Below are 11,000 nucleotides of genomic sequence, written 5' to 3' on the forward strand. Positions count from 1 at the left end.
CTGATTCCTACCTAGCAGCTTTTGACTGTTGCCTCACTTGTTTCTCAATGCAAGTTTCTCCTGGAGGCAGAGGAAGGACAGATTCCACCACTAGGAAAGGCCTTTTTATGACCCTTGCTGTTGTTATTCCCTGCTTGAGCACCATGTGATTTGATTTTTTTATTGCTGCTATTCTCTTCCCCACCTCCCATTTCAGAGACAAGGATCCACCTCTTCTAGAAGGCAAAAGATTTTTCTTATGCTACTCAAAATCAGAGATCACATTATATTAATTCTCAGATCCTTAGTACACAATAGTAACTAATATAGTGGGTTAAATAAGTTAGAAAAAGTCCCAGTGTTACTAAATGCACATTCCAGAAATCACCCAATTCTTAATCCATTCATTTCCTTACTCCCATGTTCATGTTACACAGTCTACTTTTAGTCATCTTCACTAATGGATGAGAACAGAAAGCATAAATTCATTAATATGCAATTGAATACCCAACCCACTTGACTTTGGAATGCATTCTGGATTCATAGGCAGATTCATATGTCTAAAGCCTGGGGGAGACATTACTAATAAATCAAGAGTGTGGACATCTTCCAGTTTAGGAGGAACTGGGAATATCTCCAAATGCTTCCTCTAGTCCCCTGTTCCCCACCTCCTTGCCTGCCATGCTATACATGAACATCTTGGTCTCATTCTGTAGCAAAGAATGAGTAGAAGTGCCTCCTCAGACTTTTCCTGGAAAAGAGAGATATTAAATGTCTGGTGTTAAAGGGCCTCTTTGTATAGTATGTTCAGAACAATTAAATTCAAATCCACCTCAGACTATCAGTGCATATATTGATTATACAGCCGGCTACTGATATTGGGGAGATAAAGATAGAGTTTAGTCTTAAGATGGGGAAGACATGCCACTACTCACAGAGAACAGTTACCCAAAAGGCAGTAATAACAGTCATCTGCTTGACACAGACAATAAAAACTATGGCCTTCAGAAGAAAGATAAATAGTTTCACTTGGGGGGAAAGAGGAGCAAGTAGTGGCTATGGTAAATTTACCTTGGGATGGTGGAATGATTTGTACTAGTAGAGTGAGTTAGGGGCAGTCCAGATTGAGGCCTTAAACAAAGGTGTACAGGAAAGACATAGCCATTTGGACCAGAGGAGAGGGCAAAATACATGAAAGGAGTGACATAATTTTAAAAAAATTGCATAATGGTTTGAAAATATGTTTAATTGTTGAAAGAGCAAGGGTGTAATATGACAGAATCTTTAAAATGGGAGGAATTTATAACTAGTGCCAGAGAAAAAACATCTAGTAAGCCCTTTCAGTAACAGAAAAATATGTAGTAAAAAGTTCTTGAATAAGATGGCAACTAGGGTCAGCTTCATGTGAATGGGACCTGTGGGATTCCACACACAGGATCCCCCTCTAGAAGGGTGCCATGCTTCATTTACTGTTGTTATTGTTGCCTTGAAAATCTTTATTTTTGAATAAGGGACGCCCCATTTTGTAGTAGGTACTGCAGATAGCTAATTCTTCTCTTCAACATGGAAATTAGTGAAAGGAACACGAACAAGGGCAAGAGAAAGGAAAAAGGGAAGTAAAAGGTGATCAGAGTGTAAGAATCTACAGGATCATATATGGGAAGTCTCATAGTACAGGCGATGCAGGAGGAACAGGATTGGGGCAGGGAATTACTCGGAGCAGGAGGTCTGTTTGAACCATTGTGTTTAAATATTGAAGAACAGAGGTATGTAATAGGGCCAATGGTGTGCATGAAAGTGAAGAAAGTGGTAAGTTAGAGGCTGGGTACACTGCTGGGAAGGCATGTTTTCTAGAATCAGGGCAGTGTAAAGTAGTGAGTTAAAAATCAAGCAACAGGATAGGCAGTCTGTAGGCAAAGAGAGGGACTAGATTTGAGAGACCTAAATAATGTTGACTCCATAGGGTAGGCCTCTTGTGAAAGGAGGAGAAAGCCCTCTCCTGCAAGAAGATATCTTCAAGGTTAGTCATGGTGGGAGAGGCTGGTTCAAGACAGGAACCAAAAAACAGGGCCTTTAAGAAAGAAGGGAGCAGTCACTTCTCTTTTTGGCCCATGGATTGAGTCCAAACATCAAGAAAATTAGAAACCCCACCTCCTTTATAGCTGTGAGTGCCCTTGTGTTCTGGTGGGAGGCTCTTGGGAATTCACCTTCTCATTTCAGAGAGAGAATTTTGCATTTTTTCCCAATGTTGTTCCTCATCCTGAAATTCATGTGTATTCCCTTGCAGAGTTTCACCCAGAGGTGCAGCAGCCTCTTGGATCCCTGTGACAGATGCTTTAATCTGGTAGCTCAGTGGCAATTCTGGCTAATGCCTGGGGTGCCTCAGGGAATGAAAGCAATAATGTAATTTGTTTTCAAAGACTCAGGATCACAGATCAAGTCAGGACTCTCTCCATTTCCATTTTTCTTTCCACCTTGGCTTCATTCTTGACTTGCCACAGAGTAGCTGCTGTGGTGAAGGGTGTGATGTCTTCTGGCTCCCAGCTTGACAATGGATGGCACCTGCCACCAGGTGATTTCTTGCCCTCCAAATCCTGAAGAATGGTTTCTTCGTCTTGATTTAGATCAGACTTTTTTCCTGTATCAATCAGTTTTGGCCAGATGTCTGAAATGTCTTAAGAACTTAATTCCAGAAAAAACATCTAACTGGAGAAATTGTGGGGGAGTCTTTCAAGAAGGCATTGAAATCAGAGGCATTCTGGGGACATAAAATGGTAGCATCCCATTATAGCTTTCTTTATTTAGGAACAGGATAAAACTGTATTGTTTTATCTAATTGCCCTCTGTGTAGCTATGTGAAAGAGTAGTTGATGCATCCTTTTTTATTTTTAATTTTTGTGGCTTATTTTTAGTACCAGGCTTAATGAGGTTGAGCAAAATAGGAGATATCAGATTTTCATCACATGATATCTTTCACTAATTTCGGAAAGCAGAAAATACTGGAATCTTCTTAATCCAAGTGGTTCTTCTGAATAGAGTAGTTTGATTTGTATGTTAACAAATTCTGCATGGCCGTCCCATAATAACGTGTAATAAACCTCACCAACATCTGAAGAGGCAACCCTCACTTTTGTAATTGGTAACAGAAGTTGCTATCTTTCCACATCCTTTAGTGAGCTCACTGTTTACTTTTCTAGCTGTATAGTGGCAGCTGTTTATTTGCTTGTATATACAAAGGTTTATTGGAATGTTCTCTTCAAATTGGAATTATTTGTGTTTCAGAATTTATACCCACTCACTATCTATGTAAAACCTTGCATAATTGTGTATTTATTTATTTTTTGCTGTGGAAACTGTATAAATAACATTCAAAAGAAGAAGGATGTTTCTCTTTTCATATGTTTGTCACGTTATTACTTTAATGATATTAATTAGGATAGTGCTGTTTTCTAGCAATGATATACTATAATGCGTGACACCATCTTGCTGGAATCTGCTATGGCAGATTGTATTGTTTAAAAGGGTCACACAATGGATTAGCCCATGCTACATGCTCTTCATACAATGTGACATCCCACTTTTTTATCCTTGGGGATAATGGTCCCTCTCTAAATAAGGGTGGGCTTTTGAAATGACTGGACCAGAAGAATGTGACAGAAACGATGCTCTGGTAACTTTGATTTGATCATCATATATGGCTTCTTCTTGGCTCTCTCTTGGGATGTCTGCCTTTGGGACCTATTCCCATGTGGTGAGGAAGTCTAGGCAACATGGAGAGGCCACGTGGAACTGTTCTAGGAGGCAGCTGCTGGGAAATTCTCAGCTGACAGCAAGCATCAGCTGTCAGACATATGAGTAAATAAGTCTTCATAGGATTCCAGAGCCCAGTCCTCAAGTCTCCTAGCTGAGTCCCTAGGTTGTTTTATGCCGTTAATTTTGCTGGTAATTTTTTCACACAGTCATAGAACTGAAACAGAATCTGTTCTGATTCTGAAAGAAATTGAAGAGCAAAGTGTTGAAAATAAGCTATTTCTCCTTCTAATAATGTCACACCCCATATAACATAAAAAACTCTTTATTTAGATCACAACTAGTTATTCCAAGGGAGATGTTTAAATATAGTAAACTCCTACCCCCACAATAACATTTTTAAATTATAAAAATGATCTCAGGATTTGGAATGTTGGACTGAAATTTGAAAAATACAAATCATTGGGAGAAAGAAGACCCAAGGGAATATTCCTGTGGTGAAACATTAGAATGGGCCACTGATGGACACAGGATAATCTTCTCTAAATTTTTTTGAAAGTAACCGCATATTAATCTTGTCTAGTTTTATTTGAAGCATCTAGACTGGAACAATTTTTGAGGTCTTCTCGCTTTCTTTTCATGGCTTTGAAATAGTCTCACTTTACCCATTACATAATGAAGAGAAAATTATGTATTATAAACAAAATTGCTAAACATTAATTTTGATGTATACTCTTGAAAAGAGCAAAATGTGAGCTGTCATAAGCTCCTGTCCTTTGCTTGTACTTTATTAATTGATTTTCTCCATATCTTCTGGTCTGTCAAAACAGTTTTTCATGCTATGGCCAAAATGTGCTGAAATGATCAGTCTGTGATTTTTTTTTAATGAAGACAAATATATATCTAATCTAAGACTAATAGGCTTTAAAATAATATTTTAAACTCCAATTTGATTATGTTAAGTCTTCCACTTAAAACTCAGTGACTCCCTATTACTCTGAAACTTTCCCATAACATCATGATAGGTTTGACCTCCATCTGCTTCTTCAGATACAGTCCAATGTCCACTAATAGAAGAGATAAAAAACAAAGAAGTTATATATTGATACAATGGAATGCTCTGCAACAGTGAACATGAATTAACTGTAACTATACGCATCACTATGTATGAATTTCAAAATCATGCAATGCTAAGCAAAAAAATAAAAAGTGACAGTTGAATACTTAAGAAATAATTCCTTTTACAAAAACATCAAAGTCAACAAAATCAAGCAGTAACAAGTATGGGTGATCTGTGTCGATGGCAGTAAGATATTTTTTAAAATATAGGAAAAATCAAAATTTGTGACGGTAGTTACTTATGATGGGGAAAGTTGAGAATGCTATGAGGGATAGGAGATTTTGAATCAGTACTGCTGTACTTCTGTTTTTAAAGCTTGGTGGTGAAGGTACATAGATGTTTATTTTTTTAATATTATTTAAATTATTTAAAGAGAATATGCAAAGTAAATGCTTATGCATGATGTATTTCACTATAAAAAAGGTGTTTTAAAAGTAAAGAACATTGAATAAAAGTCTTAGGATCCAAGGTTCAAGTTTCAGTGACATATAAAACAGGCAGAATAGTAGGTAAAGACAGAATTTGAAATAGACTTCTTCAAGGAGTCCTCCAACTGAAGTTAATGGCTGTCTTTTCCTTCCCTATAATATATTTGAAAGGCAGAAGAACTAGCTTCCTTTTAGGAAAGATAATTTATATTTTGATTATTAAATGTGAACCTAATGAATTTGAACCCCAGTGGTTCATCATATTTGGACTGTCTCACTTATTCATATTTTATTCACTATATATCTTTAAAGATTTATTTATTTATGCATACAAGAACTGGGGTACAGGCCAGAGGTATGGGGGTGGTGAGAGGATTCACTAGAGACAGAGTGGAAAACAGAACAGGCAAATTGACTGAAATACACTACTGAGGGGAGCAGCGGGCGAGTCAGGAGAGGTCTGCTGCACCATGTGGGTAGCTCCCTGGGTTCGGATCGAACTCATGCTGCAGTGGCTGTGGATAGCTTCATAGGTTTTGTCTTAACCCCTTGCACCACCAGGATGTCTATGTTCAATATTTTTATATTGGACCATGAGTCATTCACAATACTGTGCTATTTTCTGATTCTGATTTTTCTGTGGTGTGAGAGGAATTTTAAATATATGTGCTTATTCATCCATGAATTTTAATTGTCACTAACCAGGTGGTTTAAAAGTGATGGATTTGTGAATGTGGATGAAGAGTATTTTGGGTAATTTATTTCTGATACTAGAGGCATTATGGAAGGCACTATCTATAATTGACAAATGAAATATAAAAAATTACATAGCCCAAGGGAGAGTGGAGCTATCACACTGTAGGACTTTTGCTTTACTAGTGAATTAATTTCTGGCACCGTCTATAAGTCACAAGACTTTGTTAATGCATGATATTTGAAAAAATCCTATAAAGTGGCTTAATATGCTTTTTGACATTTATGAGATAATATTGGAGTTTAGCTGCAAAATTATTTAGAAATGCTATGATTTAGAGACAGGAAAGCATTTTATTCTGGGATTTCAGGAAATTAAGAAATTGTTTTGTATGCAATATTGCCATTTTAAATACACTATTTCAAAGTTTGCTGCATATATAGATGAAATATAACAAATATGACAAGGCATATCCTCCCATGTTCATCTCTAAATTTTCTAACCATATATGAAATATATGTAAAAAAGTAATGGCAAGTTGAGAATATAATTTAGCTGTGTAGAAAACTAATGTTCTAATTTAAAAAAATTATCTTCCATTATTTAGACCCTACTGCCAAGCTGATAAGCCTGTATTGTGGAATCCTTTGAATTATCCAAATTACATTTCAAAACATTTTTTTAAATGAAATAAAGTTATATTTCAGACAGGCTATATATCAGTTGAGTTATAAGCATTCTGTTCTAACTTTCCCCATAAAACCAGAGAATTAGCTGCCATGCTAACATCTGTGGCCTGAACTTCAACTTGACAAAAATCAACTCTAATGGCTTTTCCCACTCTAAAATATTGACTACTTTCAATCTGTGGTTAAAGAAAATGGAGTGTCAAGTTAATATATGCCTCATGTTTCTAACCTTTGTCTTTTCTCATTGAGCATAATTTCACTACAATCTAAGTTTTTTTTAAAAATTTGATCTATGATGACATTTTGTTTTCATGCAATCTCAAATGATCTTTTTGTTAAAGATTCAGATCCATGAGGATTTTAGCTATTTTCCACTATATTTACTGTAGTATTTTAGTTTTAATTATATAGAAAAAGAGTTCTTTTTATTTCAGGTCTATCTTAGTGGAAAATTGAAAAATTGCTCCAAAAGTGAGCTCAGAGATTGTGGTAGCTGATGTGTGTGTGTGTGTTTTGGGCAGAGTGCTTACAGGAGTAGGGTACAGCCCACACAGTTGATTCTCTGTGCAAATATGTATATAACAAAATGGTTATATTTTTCATTATGTTTCTCTACTTTTGAGGGAGATTGCTTCCATCAGGGCACAGTCTCCCTTCTGCTTCCTGCCAAAGCTACACTCTGAAATAGCTCTGATTTCTGATCCCTATGCCTGTTCTTTGCTTTTGATTTCAAGAGGGACTGAATGCCTTTGATTCAACTCATCATGGTGGCCCCATTTCTTTTAATTGCCCTGTTTGTGGTCATATTCCCTTGGTTTTCTACCCCAAATTGCTGCAGTATTCAGTTATCATCCTTAATCACATACATTTAACAGTTCAGCAGAGTGACTGCAAGTGTTGTTTTGGGACCAGCAATACTCCAGGAATCTGGTTTTATTCCTTGGGCAAACTTTGTCTTGCTATTAGTTGTTGATGTGGTTTCTAGGTGACCTTAATAAAAATGTCCAGGAAGTGGTGTATGATGTTGTTGACAGTTCCAAGTCTCACAGCTGCTTATTGGGTAGATGTTTTACTTTTTCTAGTGCTTGATGATTTTGTTGTGGTTTAGTATTCCATTGAATGGATTGTGTAAGGTGCTATTCGTAAGAGCCACAAGTTTGATCTCTGCCTTCTGGGAGCTAATGCTATCTAATTCACAGAGCTCAAAAGGGTACAGGACCACCCTCAGAATATCTGGAAAGCCAATGAAGTTTTCCTACACACTCTCAATTTTTGAATCATTTCCTTTTTTCTCCTTTGTAGCCCAAACCCTTATCTCATACCCTTCATTTGTACTAAAAATGAATGTACCCACAACATAAGGGCCACTTGCCACGGACCTGCGCAGCGGTAGACTTGCAGGACTGTCTCAGGATTGAGAAACTGTGAGGATGCTCAAGGAATCGGCGCATAAATGACAGACAGACACATAAATGACAGACAGACACACTTCAAGAGTGAAGATCTGAATGTAATTTGCTCAAAATCATCATACACTTTTATACCTTTTTTAACAATGGATGATTTCATACAATTTAATTCTTTCTCAGCATAAAATACTTTGTAAGGCATAAGACATTTACTTTGTTATTCATGTGCATGTGATTGCTGTTCCATGACACAGTAAACAACCTCAAGGTACTGAATCTACACAATCAGTTTTGCTTACACAGAACGGCATTCTTTAAGCTAGCTTTTCTTGATTTGTATCCCAAAACCACAATGATCAGAAAGCATTGATATTTACCTACTGGCACCTCTTACTTTTAGTGATCACGAGCAATATATTCTCTACGTAAGCATTTTGATTTTTATGGTGTTGTCTCATGTGAGAAGTATTATGATTATTATAAAACTACTATTGCCACACACTATTTTCTTTATCATGCATTTCCTGAAACTGATTGTACACATATAAAGAAAAAGCAAAGTAAGTGAAAAATCTTGATATGATTTTCTTATAAATAGATTCTCATTATGTTAATTTGTGTATGTCCTTCTTAGAAACTCCTGTTAAGTTAGTTCACCAAGAGAAGGGGAGGTCATCAGCTCATTCATCTGTGCATTAGTAATCATGCTCAGGTTAATAGTTGGACTAATATAAAGGGAAATTAACACACATTTCACTTGGGGACAAATATTTTATTTCTAACTTTGTTGAGATATAATTGATATATAACATTGTATATGTTTAAGGTGTGCAATATGATCATTTGATACCTGTGTATCTTACAAAATGATTACTTTCAGTTATTGGTATTTTTGGAGTATATATGGAATAAATAAGTATGTGTGTATATATATATATATGTATATATAGAAAAGTAGATATGACATTTTAAATTTACCTGAATGTTTTTTGATATATCATATTATATTAGTATCCATTGTTATATAACAAATAACCCTAAAATCTGGTGACTTAAAACAACAAACATTGATTAAAGCATTTTCTGTAAATCAAGGATTTAAGGACATCAGAGCTGAGATTCTGGTAGTGTTTCTCATGAGTCTGCATCCAAGCTGACATACTGACTGAAGTCAAGGATACTAAATGTCTTTAATCCATGATAGCTGGCTTCTCTCAGAGCTCAAGAAAAAAGTAAAGAGGATCTTCAATGACTTTTATGACCTTACCATGCTCTATCAAATCTGCCATATTCTATTCATAAGAAATTATCGTTAAAGTTCAGCCCACAAGCCAGTACAGGGGAATTAAACTCCATCTCTTGAGGGGAGGAGTATGAAAGAATTTGTGGACAAATTTTAAAACCACCACCAAACTGAAAGAATAGAAGGAGGATACTGTGGAATTCATCCAACATAATTCAGTCATTAAGGATCCAAATTTGTTTTGGAAGTTTTCTTCTATCTTCCTCTTATTACCTGGGAAAAATCTTCTCTTCTGAAGCTACTTGTTTGTATCTGATTGCTATATTCTTAAATAAGTCTACAATCATTATTTGGAAAGTGGACCCAACAGAAACCATATGATTAATCTTTCATTTTAGAATATCATATGTTAGATACAATCCTTCTGTTGTCACAGTATTTCAAAAGAGACTTCAAAGCTTGAAACAAGAGATTTTAAATGCTTTCTTGTTCTGAAGTAGTGACATTTCCAAAAGACTCACTAAAAGGGAAAATAAAAATGACTTTTGACCCTTAGCCTTGTCATGTGAGATAACGAATTTGGAATAGAGGGATCATGGAGAGGAATAAGACATATAGAGCACCAACTGGTACAAGAAAAGACTGTTCATCATTTCTTCTTATTAGGAAAATGCAAATAAAAACAACATTGATATATCACCTCACTTCTGTGAGAATGTCTACTCAAAAAAAAAAAAAGAAAGAAAGAAAACTAAGAAACAGGTTGGAGAGGATGTGGAGGAGAGAAAGAACCTTGTACACTTGGTGGGGATGTTAATTGGTGCAACCATTATGGAACACAGTCAGGATGTTACTAAACAAATTAAAAATAGAAAAAGAAATTCCATATGATCTAGTTATCCCACTTCTGTATCCCAAGAATCCTAAAACACTAATTGGGAGAGATTAATGCACCCCCATGTTCATTGAAGGATTATTGACAATAACTAAGTGTTTGAAACAACCCAAGTGCTCATCTTCAAATGACCAGATAAAGAATACGTGTTATATATACAATAGAACATTTCTAAGCTATAAAAAGAACATGAAATCCTGCCATTTGCAATAATGCGGATTGAAGTCTGACAGTACTCTAACCTAGAGGGTGCCATGCTTAGTGAAATAAATATATGGAGAAAGGCAAACACACACTACATGATTTCACTCATATGTTGTATATATAGAAACAAATGAACTAAATAAAATAAAAAAGTAAACTTCTAGACTATAAGATAAGATCAAATTAATGGTTACCAGGGGAGGGGCACGGTAGATTCAGGTAAGAGGTATTAATTGTTTGGTGCAGGATAGAATTGGCTTCTAGTAGTGAACTTACTATAGTATTTGTGTATCTATAGATATTGATTTATAATGATGCATGCCTCAAACTTTTAATATGTTATAGTGCAATGTTATTTTTATTTAAAAAATGCTGTGAAAGGATTATTAACCTAATCAAGATGAAGCTGAATAGGGTAGGCGTCTTCTTGGAGAGAATCATTTATGGTGGATAAACTGATATCTTGCTTTTCACCAAGAGGTTGCTCGCTGACGTGCAGAAATGAGGAAGCTACCAGAGAGTAGTGGTTCAGCAAGCTCTTGGGTCTTTCTGATCTGTTTACTCTGACTTCAGTAGGTGCCATAAATGT

This window comes from Talpa occidentalis, unplaced genomic scaffold, assembly GCF_014898055.3.
Source record: "Talpa occidentalis isolate TD23 unplaced genomic scaffold, MPIMG_talOcc4v2.1 talOcc4.2, whole genome shotgun sequence".
NCBI classification, from domain to species: domain Eukaryota; kingdom Metazoa; phylum Chordata; class Mammalia; order Eulipotyphla; family Talpidae; genus Talpa; species Talpa occidentalis.